At 48.5% G+C, this 14,326-nt stretch overlaps 1 long non-coding RNA gene across 4 annotated transcripts in view; it reads left to right on the forward strand.

Annotated features, from left to right (window-relative positions):
- The window catches only part of LOC124971791 (uncharacterized), a 291,699-nt gene that overhangs the window by 192,414 nt on the left and 84,959 nt on the right, over positions 1-14,326 (forward strand). For all 4 annotated transcript variants that reach the window (XR_007106365.1, XR_007106367.1, XR_007106364.1 and 1 more), the window contains one exon: positions 14,119-14,174. This is a non-coding gene — a long non-coding RNA (uncharacterized LOC124971791). The remainder of the gene's footprint in view (positions 1-14,118; positions 14,175-14,326) is intronic.

Raw genomic sequence — 14,326 nt, forward strand, 5'->3', positions numbered from 1 at the left:
GTTAGAAACTCAACCTACCGAGGGACCAGCGGGGATCCAAGACCCAATACGCAGATGCTGGATCAGCTCGTACGCGCCATACGAGCGTCTCACAACGCAGGGGACCGGTACAAAGTGGTGTTATTTTACCGCGTAACAGCAGGTTTGATGCCGATTTTTTTTTTCTTTTGCAAAAAAGTCAGGCACAACTGTTACGTGAAAATGTTTTTTAAAAGAAGTTGTGCCTGTGTTGCTTTAAAATCCTTTATTATCAAATTGTCCTTGGTGCAAGATAAAGGTGCACAGGATATTCACGAGTACTCAAGAATATGCGTTCACAGGTGGCTACAGTGATGTGATGGGATAGTTCGTTTTTTGCATGCACGTGTGTGCGTGTGTGTGTATGTGTGTGTATGTGTGTGTGCGTGTGTGTGCACGTGTGTGCGTGTGTGTATGTGTGTGTGTATGTGTGTGCGTGTGTGCATGTGTGTGTGTGCACGTGTGTGCGTGTGCATGTGTGTGTGTATGTGTGCGTGTGTGTATGCATGTGTGTATGTGTGCGGTATTTGCTTATTCATTTATTTGCTTTTCCCTCTGAGCTTTTCAATTATTTATTTCTGGTTCATTAAGGCTCAGAGGGAATTTGACCAAATTTTAGATTAAGTTCCTGTCTTTACACAAACCATTTTAAGGGCAGTGGATTTTTACCAAAGTAACGAGAAGCAAATTGAAAACCGATCACCTTGGGCGTGGCAGTGTGGCCCGCGGCCTTGACGTTCACTTCGACCCAGATGAGATTTCGGACGGCGGCGAAAGGACGCTCCAAAGCAGGCTGTCCGTCGTGGGGTGGGATCACAGGAGGTTTGATCTTCGGAGGACGTTTACACTTTCGCATCACCTCTGTGAGGAGACGCTTGCTCTGCAGCATTGAAGTGACCACTCATTGTCCTTCCTGGGGACAGTGCAGGAGGGAGGTTCTGTGGGTGGACAGAAAGCCCAGCCCCGCTGAAGAACAGTCCACCATGACAGGGCTGGTCTCCTGTGTGAGGGGCATCAATGTTTGTAACTTGGCAAGGAGGAGAATGAGTGGTGGGATTGGACCTACCCCACATGACAACTGGCAGGGAGACAAAGGGATCAGACTTGTGACTGTGTGAATGGCAGCCGCCCATCAACTGCTGGGTGAAGAAGACTGGGGCACGTTGTCCAGGAAGCAGAGTCGAGGCAGGGTCCCAGTGCAGCCTCACTGTGCGCGTTCCGCATCGTGAACCAAGTCCAAACCAGGAAGACGAATGAGGACGTGCGCGGTGACAAATCTGAACATCCAAAATGGCCCCGTGGAATCTAAGGACCTTAGGACCTTAGTCGAGAGGACTCCCTAGAGAATCTAAAGGCAGTGATAAATCGTCTGCCAGACAGACGCACAGCAAGTCGATCCCGGGAGTATTCATGAAAACTAATGCAAAATATATTGGGGGGGTGCAGGAATTGATATGAAAATGACAGAAAAATAGAGATTGAAGCCAAGAGAGAAATTACAGATGTGTTTCCTCATCATGAGGAAAACCATCAGAACTACGGAGAAAGGGACCTTGGCTCGCCGCTTACGCCTCAGAGATCACGCAAAGTTAGGAACCTTTGAAGGAGGAGGGAATGACGTCATTACCAGAATTTAGCATGTCTGTCTGCTTACTTATTATATGTGAATGCATGGCCCAAAGCTAGACAGGACATGACTTCTTTTCCAGAGTCCACAGACCTTTTGAAAGTTTTGTCTTTCAAGTCAGTAATAAGGAAAACTAACAGTGAATAAAAAGAGCGCCGCAGTAGATGCCGCCTTCTAGTGAGGTAACAGGAAGGTTATAACTTAATAAGAAATGTAATAAAATCCTAAATGGGTGCTATTTTAGTGGGTTTTCTGTCATTGTGACCAAAAGACCTGACAAGAACAACATTGAGGAGGAAAAGTTTATCTGGGGCTCATGGTTTCAGAGATTCATTCCATGGTGGGCCGACTCCACGGCTCTGGCCCAAGGTGAGGCAGAACAAAATGGCGGAAGGGCCTGGAGGAGGAGAGCAGCTCAGGATGTGGTGCCAGGAAGCAGAGAGAGCTCTGCTCACCAGGGACCAGATATAAACCCCATGGAACCAGGGACAGGATATAGTCCCCAAGGAGCCAGGGATAGAATACAGTCCCCAAGGAGCCAGGGACAGGATATAGTCCCCAAGGAGCCAGAGACAGGATATAGTCCCCAAGGAGCCAGAGACAAGATATAGTCCCCAAGGAGCCAGGGACAGGATATAGTCCCCAAGGGATGGCCCCAGTGACCACCTCCTCCAGCCACACCCATCTACCTATAGTCACCACCCAGCTAGTCCATTCAAGTGGATTAATCCCCTGGTTATGTGATACTTCTTAAAACTCAATCATTTCACCTCTAAACTTAGAGGAGGGGCAGTTCATTTGGGGCTCATGGTTTCCATGCTGGGCCAACTCCATGGCTCTGGCCCAAGGTGAGGCCAAACAACATGGCAGAAGGGCCTGGAGGAGGAGAGCAGCTCAGGACGTGGCACCAGGAAGCAGAGAGAGCTCTGCTCACCAGGGACCAAAGACACATCCCAGTGACCCAGCTCCTCCAGTCACACCCCACCTGCTCACAGTCACCACCCTGTTAGTCCATTCAAGTGGATTAATCCACTGATTAAGTCACAGCTGTCATAATCTGATCATTGCACCTTTGATCGTTCTTGCATTGCCCCACACCTGAGTTTTGGGGGGACACTTCATAGCCACATGGACCTGAATCCTTCCCTGCCATTCTTAGTTCCAGGAGTGGGTACCCTGTTGATCCAGGGGCTCTGCAACAAACCTAGAGTCTCCCCACCCGAAGCCTCATTTCTACCATGGGTTTGTTGATCAGTATCCACAAACTTTCAAAGTAGATTGAGTGATAGTTTCACATTTTTCCTAGTATATTTCTTGGTGCAATTCACGATAAGCCCAAGATGAATAGGCAGTTACGGACGAGGACAAGAACCATATTTGCTGTCCTGAGAACTGGCCTTGCAGTTTAGAAACAAACATGGAATTTACTCCAGGACCCCGATTTCCTAAGTCAAGGGACTCCCCCCAAACTTGAAGAGAAAACTCCTACGTCACACTAACCTACGAGAGGAAAGAGAGGGGAAAGGGAGGGAATGGAAGATTGGCGTGCACAGGAAGAAACAGCTAATGAAGAGGAGGTGCAGCTCTTTCTTGGTGAAATTTTTAAACACCAATAGTCATAGGAGGAAAAAAAAAAAAAACTTCATGACTCCTTCCACCTCTCTACCCACCCTCAAGGTGACGGAAGAGGGTTATTTCATAGGCATTTTCCCATTATAGACGGAAATTGAAATTTCTGTGCTATTGAACTTTAAAGGAACGATTATCCCTATGGTATTAAGCTGACCAGGGCCTTATAAAAAGAAGGAATGCTTAATATCAAGTGTTATAAAGGTAGATTAACTCTGATATTAAAACCCGACAAGATCAGGAAGTAAGAAAATTACAGGCATTCAGATGTGCCGTCTCCTATATAAATATTAATGCAAACTCTTCCCTTAAGTGAACATTTAAACCCCACGGTAGATTAAGAATTTATATCCACTGATGAAATAATATCTATTTCAGAAAGACCAGAATGATCCAATATTAGGAAATGTATTAACGTAATTCAGAACATTATGATGTTAAATGAAAAGAAAATAACCTCACTATTTTAATAAGCACCGTGAAAGAGTTTTGTGAAATCCAACCATCACTTCTGAGTGAAATAGAAATGCAAGTAGCACTACTAAACTTCAACAAGTGGTCAACCGTGTGTTCATGGCGATGTACTGTGCACATCCCGACGCTGTCAATAAGGGGTGTCTGCCGTTACTCTGTTCCCGACACCAATGTGGACGTGCTACCTGAAGCAATCATTTAAAATTTTGGAAATGACTCAAAATTTTAAAGGCAAAATTCACATCACTTTAAAATGGGAAGCCACACGAATTCGTGATAATAGTAAACGGGTAGACCGCACATCCGTGTTCAAGAGGCCAGACAGGACAAGGTGAGCATGCACAAGTAAATAACTGCCCAGTAGCCACACCAGAGGGAACTCACAGCAGAATCTGTGATTCCGTTTAGAACAGCACCAGCTCTCTCTCTGCAACACTCAAGAGCTCAAGGAGCTTTATTCCCATCAGACTTCCCTGAGTTACGTGCTGTTGAACTATCTTTGGACAAAGCAGATTCCCAAAGACGTTGACCAGGAGTAGAGTCGGCCATTACATACGGAGTGACTTGTAAAGCTCAGGCGCTGAGTGGGTTAAAGGGAGAGGGAGGGAGTGCACTTGCCACGTCATCTGACACTGTGACACGTGCTGATTAAGATGTCGGAGGTGACAATATTAGATGCAAAGATTTCATGTGCACAAAAACACTCTTAGGCAATGACCATGTGTCTTAGTCCTACGGTGCTGGTGGTACTGCGTTCTTAATGAGCAGTAATATGCCTGAGTGAGCACGGGATACTTTACTTCTCTCATCCCCGTGTCCTTGACAAGGGACCTGATAGTGAAGAGGTTAAGTTGACATGGCACTCCATGCATTGGAACATTCGTACCGACTCTCAACTTTGATAGGCACTTGTCAATCAGATTGAGGGTTCTTGGAAAGCATGCAGCAGAGATGGCATCCCCAGTCCTGGGACCTTGATCTTGGTGTGTCTATTCTATTTCTAGAAGCCAAGTTTTCTTGAGGATCATTCCTGGTCAGGAGCAGGGTTTGTGTAACATGAGACTCTAATTCATCTGGGCCAATCAGAGCAAGAAAAATATCAGTGATTTCTAAAGTTGAGTCTAAAAGGACTCAGTATGTACGGAGTGATATCACTTTTCCCAAAGGACTTAAAATCAGCATACTATAGTGACACGGCCACATCAATGTTTATAGTAGCTCAGCTCATAATAGCCAAGTCATGGAACCAACCTAGATGCCCTTCAGCAGATGAATGGATAAAGAAAATGTGCTATATATACACAATGGAATATTACTCACCCATAAAGAAGAATGAGATTTTGGCATTTGCCAGTAAATGAATGGAACTGGAGACTCTCATGCTAAGTGAAATAAACTAGATCCAAAAAAACCAAAGGCCAGATGTTCTCTCTGATGTGTGGATGCTAATCACAATTAAGTGTGTTTGTGGGGGAGGGGGGTAGAAGTTCAGTGGATTAGACAAAGGGGGATGAAGGGATAGGAGAGGGAACAGGAGGAGGAGAGACAGAAGGATGAATCAGACATCGCTTTTCTATGTTCACATATGAAACACCACAACACATACAACCACGAGAATGGAATTCTGATTGGAATAAGTCATACTCCATGTATGTATGAAATGTCCAAATACACCCTACAGTCATGAATATCTAAAAAGAACAGATTTTTAAAAACAAAGAAAAAAAAAAGGACTCAGTAGCCAACTTGAAGATGTTCCCTTTGGTCAAAGCTAGAACAATGTACGCTTCAGCGTGGATGAGATCTGAAAAGGCGAAATCAACGTTACTCGAATGTCTAAATCCGTCAACTTATAAAATAATAGATCATAAAGTTATGAAATTATCGAGAACACTCAAACTAACTGGTAACATTGAAAAGATGACAGGCCATCTCTTTGTCGCCTTGAGAACCTAGCAGGTAGCTTCACTTTTCTATAAGGAAAACAGCAGTGGGTGAGAGGTGTACAGTTGTGCGTGCTGTGTAAATGAGCACGAGAGACCATCCACTTACAACACCTCCAGTCCGTAGCCCCCAGTGGATTAACGGATACAGGCACTCAGAGTCGGGATGGTAACCCAGACCTGGGTTATGAATCCAAACCGCGTTGGATGATTGGCAGCTGCCCTCCCTTGCAGGGTGCTGTTAGATAGACAGAGGACAAAGCCCAGCCTGGAGTTGGGGGATTTCCCAAACCAAGGAGCCCCTTTCTCAATACCATGTGCGGTCAGCTCACGAACGCAGCAGCAGAGCCCACAGGAAGAGGGGGAGATACACAGTTATATTCCTTTCCTTTTCCTTTCCTGCCTAAGTGTCAGGAGTTTGGAGAAAAGGAAGACTAAAGAGAAATCGAATCGTTCAGGAGCTCCCAGTGAGCGGGGCCACCCCCAGTGAGTCCCTCGCTGAGTGTTCTCCGCTCTTGGAATTGCAAAGCCGGAGCTAGGTACCAGTTCTCAGGTGCTGTCGGCTGCCTGGAAATGACCCGGGTCCACCAGCCGAACTTGTCCCACGGAGGACCGAAACTCACTCTGTGCTGGAGAGACGGTCAGATGCCTGCAAGAGCATCGCTACGGGGAGAAAGCGCCCCGGCCAGAGAAGCAGAGGTGCAGAGTTCTGCCCGGAAGGAGCAGCATGGGCCCGAGGAGCCTCCTTACATCTCCCAAGGGCTCGGCGGACCTTGGGACTGAATCTTCATTCCTTGGAAAACACAGGGGACAGGTGTCAGGAAAAGCTTTCGGGGCCCCGTCAGATGCAAGCCACTTCTCTGAACAGAGCCGCTGGGCAGCGTGCTCTAGATGGAGTGGTCACGGACCATGCACGTTAGGTGGCCGTCACGTAGTGTTGGCATGGAGCCGCCCTCTTTCCTGAAGACTTTTCAGCCATGTGCACTGTGGTGGTGTTGGGCGAGGAGCTTGGGACGTGTGACTCTTGTTCTGCGCACAGTGGATTTGCTCTTGGCGGGACCCGTCCATGCCTGTGACCGAGCACCCCCATCCGTGGGGGGAGAGGTGGCGGCGTCCATCAGCGTTCCCTGCGCCCTCTCTCGGGCCGTGCGTACTGCCCTCTCCTTCCCTCCGTCTCCACCGTCCCCTCTGCCTTTCCTCTGAGCACCCCTTACCTGGGCGTCTGCTTGGGGAAGTGGGCGTGGACGTTCCCATCGCCAAATGCCTCTCTGTTCCCAACCCCGCTTGAGACTCTGTGTGCAGGGCGGCTGCTCTGAGCTCCCTGCTCAGCCCAGCACGGGTGGGTGGTTCCATAAAGCTCAGGATGGGGGCTAGAGTGGCCCCCGCCCCTGTGTGGCTTCATTATCCTTACTGACTATTGATGGCAGCCCATGACATCCCTCCACGTCAATCAGCTTCGTCCTCTGGTCCCGGATGGGGACACTCGGCACTTTGCTCCAATGCTGGCTTGTCTAGCTTTGCGGACGCCATGCTCTTTCCCACTGATCTGCATGGAAAATGCTAGAAATCACTAGCGTGGCGAAGCCTCACCTGACCCCTCTGCAGAGCAATGGCTTCCTTGTGAGTCTTCACAAACTTCACGGTAGGCATGCAGCTAGAGAGACGGAGGACGGTAGACAGGCAGGTGGATGGATGGATGGATGGGCGAGAGAGAAGAGATGGAGCAGAGATGGGATGGTAGATGGATAATAGAGAACAGAGATAGAAGGATAGGGAGATGACAGATCATAGAGATGGACAGATGACAGATGATAGAAAAGATGGAGCAGAGGTTTGAGATGGATGGACAGATAAGTAGATGAGAAATGATATTAGGTGCAACGAAGACATAGCTGAGAGACGCACGCGTAGATGACAGTCAACGATTCAGAAACGACAGAGAGACAGAAATAAAGAAGAGCTACGTGCAGGTGGAGGTGGACAGGTGACTGACTGGTCTTCCTTGCAGACGGCAGAGAACTGTTATCAGCCTGCCCATTCATTTTGACGTCTGTCTCCACCGCTTGACACCTGCGAGGTGCTCAGCAGACTTTGTTGACTGAATGAATAAGCTCTCGCATTATTTCCAGAGGTGTTCAGGACCTTGCTGAGGAATTTTGTGAACAAGAAACATGGCGCCCGTATTTCCGAGACACTTGCCATGGACACAGGTTGTGCACCCCGGGTGGGTTCCAGGTGCCTGAGGAGCCCAGCGTGGAGGGCGGGCTCGGTGAGGAACTTGACTTCCAGTCCATCACCCGCTTTTATAACTGTACTTAGTTGTCAGGTGTGTTTTTTACCATCCCTTTTAGTTATTTTTGGAAGAACACACATGAGATTTTTTTTTTTCTGGGTACTAGGGATTGACCTCAGGGGCCCTCGACCACTGAGCCCCCTCCCCAGCCCTATTTTGCATTTCATTTAGAGACAGGGTCTCACTGAGTTGCTTAGGGCCTCACTTTGACTGAGGCTGGCTTTGAACTCAAGATCCTCCTGCCTCAGCCTCCCCAGCCGCTGGGATTACAAAGTGTGCACCACCATGTCTGGAAAACACAATGAGATTTTAAATTAAATTATTATAACAGCACAGAAGATGTGCATGTCCATGCATGCTGGTTCAGCCGTGATGTCAATAAATGTCACGATGACTCCAGTCCCCTCCCATCAAACGTGAGTGATAACGCAGTGTGACTTGGAAGGACACTTCCCTTTGTCTTTGTCTCTTCGTCTCTGTCTTTGCCTCTCACCTTCTTCCCTCTGTGTCTCACATCCTGTTTCTCTGTGACTCTGTCCTTCTGTCTCTCTGTCTTTGTCCCCTCTGCCTCTTCCATCATGACAATCAGGGAGGGAGAAACAGGAAGGCTTATTACCAAGTACCTGTTTCAAACACTTTGCTAAGGGTTCCAGCATCCTAGGTCCAAACCGTGATCCATTTGGAAGATACTACCTGTTGCTTTATTTAGAAATTCCTGTGCATTTTTGACCATTGGAACACATCTCTTTCTCCAGAGTCCTTTGGATTTTCTGAAATGTGGGAGACCACCAGTTCTCTGGGTTTATATCCTCGGAAGACTGACCGCAGACTTGTCTCGTTCTGTAGCCTGGCTCCCTAGATTTTATTGCACGAGAAATTTCAATAAGCTATTCTTAAGAAATTCAGGAGAAATATTCATGAGAAATAAATTTATTCTTTTGATGTTATATAAGAAATAATGAAATTATTTTAACAAAGAATGCCAGTTGTTTCTTACATAACGTGATGTGTTTCCATAAAAAAAAAATTAAGCAATAACTAAAAAGAGTGCTGAACATGATGTGCTTGCCCTCTGGTATCTGGAATAGAGAGTAAACAGAATTCTTACCTTTTCTACATAAGCAAGGCCATCACTAAAAAGAAACATAAACAACTAAGAAAACTATTGATCCTTTAAATAAGTCTGTTTGTGTAGGTGGACACTGATTATCCAGATTGAGTTCCATCCCAACCAAACTCCATCGGTCTGTGGGGTCAGTCTCCAGTGCTGATTCCATCCCTAAAGATAAAGCATTTCCCTCGCATTCTCCAGGGAAAACTCAAAATATAAACCACGTAAGAACACTGATCTTTAGAGTCACACAACCTTAGAATATGTCAGCCCTTGAAGGAAGTTGAAACCGTTGTAGACTAAATTCAAGCCCTCATTCGAAAGTTCCCCGTGACATCTTTGTGGCCCTGCTTTGTTCTGAATTGGTCTCGGAACTAGAATCTTCAAAGTCCTGCAGAATTATTTCTAAAGAGCTAAAGAATAAAGCTGCGTTTCAACACACGAGTAACTGGCATTTGAAAAAGAGTGCGCGGCTTTGTATTTTAGGCATGAACGTCAGAGAATAAATTACACGAGCTTCGTATCATTTCGAGTAAATTATTTTTTAAAATAGCTTATTTGATATCATGATGGCTACGAGGTCGGAATTAATCCAACACCAGTAGTAACGTATCTAAAAGTTCAAGAACACTCAGGCTGAAGTGATGGAGTGATGGATAATTTGGACTTTCAATCCTCTGTCAACAAGTCGGTTGAAAACCCCAGGAAGGATGGAGACTCTCAAGAGGCAAAGAAGGGAAGCCGTGGTTCTCAGAGAGAAGGTCACGCCTCCCTGAGTTAGGAAGAGATTGAGAAGTAGAGTTAAATCCCTGCGGAAGTGCGTTCAGTTAGTGGCTGCGGATGGTCTTGAGGCGCGACGCACACATCAGACAGGTGTCTACCTCGCTCTCTGAGAAGCTGAGAATCAATTCAATCTTTATGACCATCTTCACTCTCCCACCATGAAGTTCCGCCACATCTCGGGCACAGAGCAATGAATCTCTCCCGGGGACTGAATCTCTGAAACCATGAGCCCCAAGTAAACTCTCCCTCCTCCAAAATGGTGCTCGTCAGGTCTTTTGGTCACGGTGGGGAAAGGGCTCAGGCAACACCACACGCTCCAGGCGTATCTGTGGCCAGAGTGAACGATCGTGGGAATCCTCGTGGCCAACTGCAGCAAATGCCGTAAATATCTGAGTGGCCGGGGTGTAGCTCCCTGGCAGAGGGGTTGCCTCGCGTGAGCACAGAAGGTTCTAGGTTCGATTTCCACCGCCACGAAAATAGGAGTGAATAATTGAACTGACTTGAATATGCTAACCACCGTCGTCTGCAGTCTTCGAAGCAGGGGTCTTTGCTGGAAGAGGCTGCTTGTGACATACTCAGCGTCCCTAAGGAAGCACACAGAGCTGGGCGTGGCCCCAGGGGTAAAGTACCTGCCTGTCATGCGGGACGCCCTGGGTTCGAGGTCTCCGCTGGCTGCTCCTCAAATAGGGTGTTCAGATACCATTGAAGCTATTTCAAAATCACACTCTGCCCTTGCAACTGTCGATGTGAAACATAAATGTTATGTGAGTTCCCCCGTTGAGAACGTACTCCTCGGTCTCTGAGTTATTTCCTGTTATTTTTGGTCTTCAGACAAGCTGAAATCCAATCACTCAGAAAGACATTGACGGCCGGGCCATGACACAAACCCAAGATTCCGAGGCGACTTTTCAGAAGGTTGAGAATACTTTCCTTGGCGTCTGTGGGGGGAAATAAATGTGTCCACATGATTCTCTCAGGGAAGCCCAGCAGTGGGTACCATCAGGTAGCTGGGTTACTCTTCCTTGCCACCTCCTGGTATGAGCCTGCGCGGTTGGCCGCACGTGGGCTCCCAGGGGCTGCAGAAGCTGGAGCAGGGCCGCAGGAGCAGGAGAACCTGAGCAAGGCCCGGGCTGCCCGCAGCCTCTGGGGTGAGACCGGGCAGCTGTGCCTTCAGTGCATGCGATCACGCAGACACCTTCTGAGCACCTCTGTAGCTCGTGGCTGGAACCCAAGGCAGGAGACGCACAGGCGGCGGAGGAGAACGGTCCGGCACGCGGGCCAGCCCATCCCGCCAGGGGCCACAGCATGGACTTGGCTCGCAGACCTAGCTTATGAGCAACCTGAACACCGGCTCACAGGTCGTGCAATGGTCTCGTTCGTTTTTTTTTTAATCTCTCTGTAAGATTTAAATTTGATTTCTGATAAGAATAAATATCTGCTGATGAACTTAAAATCAGAGAAAAATAAAGATCATCTTTCAACATCCAGAAAACTTTTGTATTACCTAAAGACTGGCATATAAAGTCACACTTTCCTCTTCTTGTAATCTTTTAAAAAATTTTTTTATTTGTTCTAATGAGTTGTTCATGACAGTAGCATGCATTTAGACATTTTGATCAATCACACATAAATGGAGGGTCACCTCTCATTTTTCTGATGGTCCATGTTGCAGGATCACATGGTCATGCAGTCACACATGCATATGAGTCATCATGTCTGTTCACTCTACTGTCCTTCCTGCCCCACACCCTTCCCTCCCTTCACTCCCTCTACCTAATCTAAAGTACCTCTGTTCTTCCCTATCCCCCACCTTACTATGAATTAGCATCTGCATATGACAGAAAACATTTAGCCTTTAGTTTTGGGGGATTGGCTTATTTCACTAAGCATAATATTCTCTAACTCCATCCGTTTGCCAGCAAATGCCATCATTTCATTCTTCTTTAAGGCTGAGTAATATTCCATCACATATATATCACATTTTCTTTATCCATTCATCTGTTGAAGGGCATCTAGGTTGGTTCTGTAGTTTAGCTCTGGTGAATTGAGCTGCTATAAACAGCCTTTGAAAATGTAGCTCCTGACTGCAACATTGTCCTGTCTCTGGCAGTGGGTAATTACAGAGCAACAGAAAGAAGAGAACCGCTCAGAGGCACCCAGGATACGGATGCATTTTACCAGCCTGATCATGAGCCCAGGAGGAGGGCCGCAAACTAAGGGGTACAGGGTGATCCTGTTTACAATCCCTTCTACCTTTAAACACGGTCGAAGTTAAACATTGCCCACCCAGGAACCGTGTTGCTTATCCCACGCCCAGAGAAGCAAGCTGTCAAACACGCAGGACGCTATCGCCGTAGAAGTCAGGCAAGACCCCAGGATTACGATGAGGAGAGAGGAAGCGAGGACATCACGTGTGTGCATGTGTCCTCGGGTGTCCCACTTATTAAACCTGCAGGGATGATGTGACTGCAGATAGAAATCAGAAAACGGCAATCCATTTAACATATTCAATGTGCAAGGGAAGCTTCAAACGCTCGGGTCATTGCTAAGTAATGACATTTGTTAATTCCAGTGTAATTGAAAATATTCTTTGAAGGTAATTGACGTATTAACTGGCGTTCTACTTAAAATCCTTTTTATGAACCAAATTAAATGTCTAAGTTCACCGAAGGCAAATTGGGGTTTTTGGAACTTCTAACCATGATAAATTGAATGTTGATATTTGAACCCAAAGCTATGTTGAATAATGTGTGTACTCAACACTGGGCCACCAGAGGCTGCTTCTCCCTGTCCCTCTCGGTGCCTGAACCGAGGTTGCACAGGGCAGCGGATCCTGTGTCCTAGTTAAAGTCTCAAGGGAATGAATCGATGGCGACTCACTGATTCCGTGAGGTGACATTTCTATGGAGAAACCTCCACGTTCGTGAGAATTCATGAAGCTTAGGGGGATCTGTCCGCTGGAGTATAAAATGAATCTGGCAGTGGTACTTGTACGTGCAGAGCGAGGTCATTCTCTTGCCGTTGAGGTTTTACCGCGGGGTTACCGTATCCGGGGCAGGATTGTGAGAGAACGTGCCCTTTAACTTTCACGGAGCTGATCGCAAGCAGTTGGCGTGGTTCTTCATGAGGAATGAAGTGCTGCTGCTTTTCAGTTTCCCGACAAAGAAAATGACATTAAGCTCTTGCTCGTTTCCTGAGCAGAAAAATAAACTTGGAATCTAGAAATGCCTGCTGTCCCTTGGGGGTGTGGCCCCCTTCGGTCGCCGGAGCAGAGGCCTCTGGGTGGGGAGGATCTTCTCCCCATTTCACCTGGCCGCTCGGCAGGCAGGGAGCTGCTTGTCAGTGGACCCCGCCAGGAGCCAGGGTCGCCAAACCAGTGCTCAGACGGGCGGGAGCGTGGGGCCCGGGGTCAGAGTGGACCGCTCTCCAGGTCGGCTCTGCTGCAGGCTGAGCTGGGGCTCCGTCTCAGGACCCTGCTGTGCCCGAGCTTGGCGCTCTGTGACTCCAAAGCAGATTTCACACCGAGGCTCTGGGTCCACCTCCTTCCTGGTGTCCCCCTCCTGTCCGTGGACTCCAGGGAGGCTTGAGTCTCCACCGTGGGGCCTCCAGCAGCCCTTCCAGGGAAGAGGGTGGTGGGTTTCCTGGGTGGTGTGCACCTCGCCCATCCTGCTGTCTCATTTCAGCCGGGCTGCGACTTCAGGGACGTGATGCTGTCCCCCCACTTAGGGCTTCACTGGCCCTTCCTGCCCCTAGTCGCCTGCAGCAGGGGCTTCTTTAACTTCCCTTCTGCGTCCGTTCTCCCTCCAGCATCCAGTGACCAGCTCTCCAGTGCCCTGCGCACAGCGCGTGGCCCTCTCTTCCGCTCTCCTCGCAGCCCTGTCCCCACAGATTCATCGATGTCACTGCCTGCAGCTGGCCATGGGCATGAGCCTCGGGGAGCCCCAAGGCCGTCTGCAGCAGGACCCCTTACTGCCCCCAGGGGGTCCCCTCGAAAGTGAGCTCAGCATCACTCGGAGCTGAGGGCATTATCCTGATCCCTGATTTAACCTGCTGTATACCCTGAAGAGGGGCCGCGTGGCGGGCCCACCCCACCCTGAACCTATGTGGAGACTTGATTCCTGCTCAGCCCAGCCGTTCCCACTTCAATATGTTGGGTGATCCCGATTCTCGTTCCCAAACTGTCCTGGTGTGGTCGCGCCTGGTGCTCTGGCAACGAGCCTGATGTTTGCTTTCTTCCTAGGACTTCGAAGTCGACGGACAGGGACCACGGAAGGCGAGCTACAAGGCCATTCCCAGGTAAGGAGGCTGGGCTCCGAGAAGGAGCAGCCGGCGTCTGAAGCACCGAGGCGGTCGCTTCTCCCGGCTCCGCCAGGTGGAGCAAGGCACAGGATGACCTTGACCTTTCTGTTTTCCTGTTGTGAGACGGCAGACGGGACGGTCCTCCGTGT

This window comes from Sciurus carolinensis, chromosome X (assembly GCF_902686445.1).
Source record: "Sciurus carolinensis chromosome X, mSciCar1.2, whole genome shotgun sequence".
Classification (NCBI taxonomy): domain Eukaryota; kingdom Metazoa; phylum Chordata; class Mammalia; order Rodentia; family Sciuridae; genus Sciurus; species Sciurus carolinensis.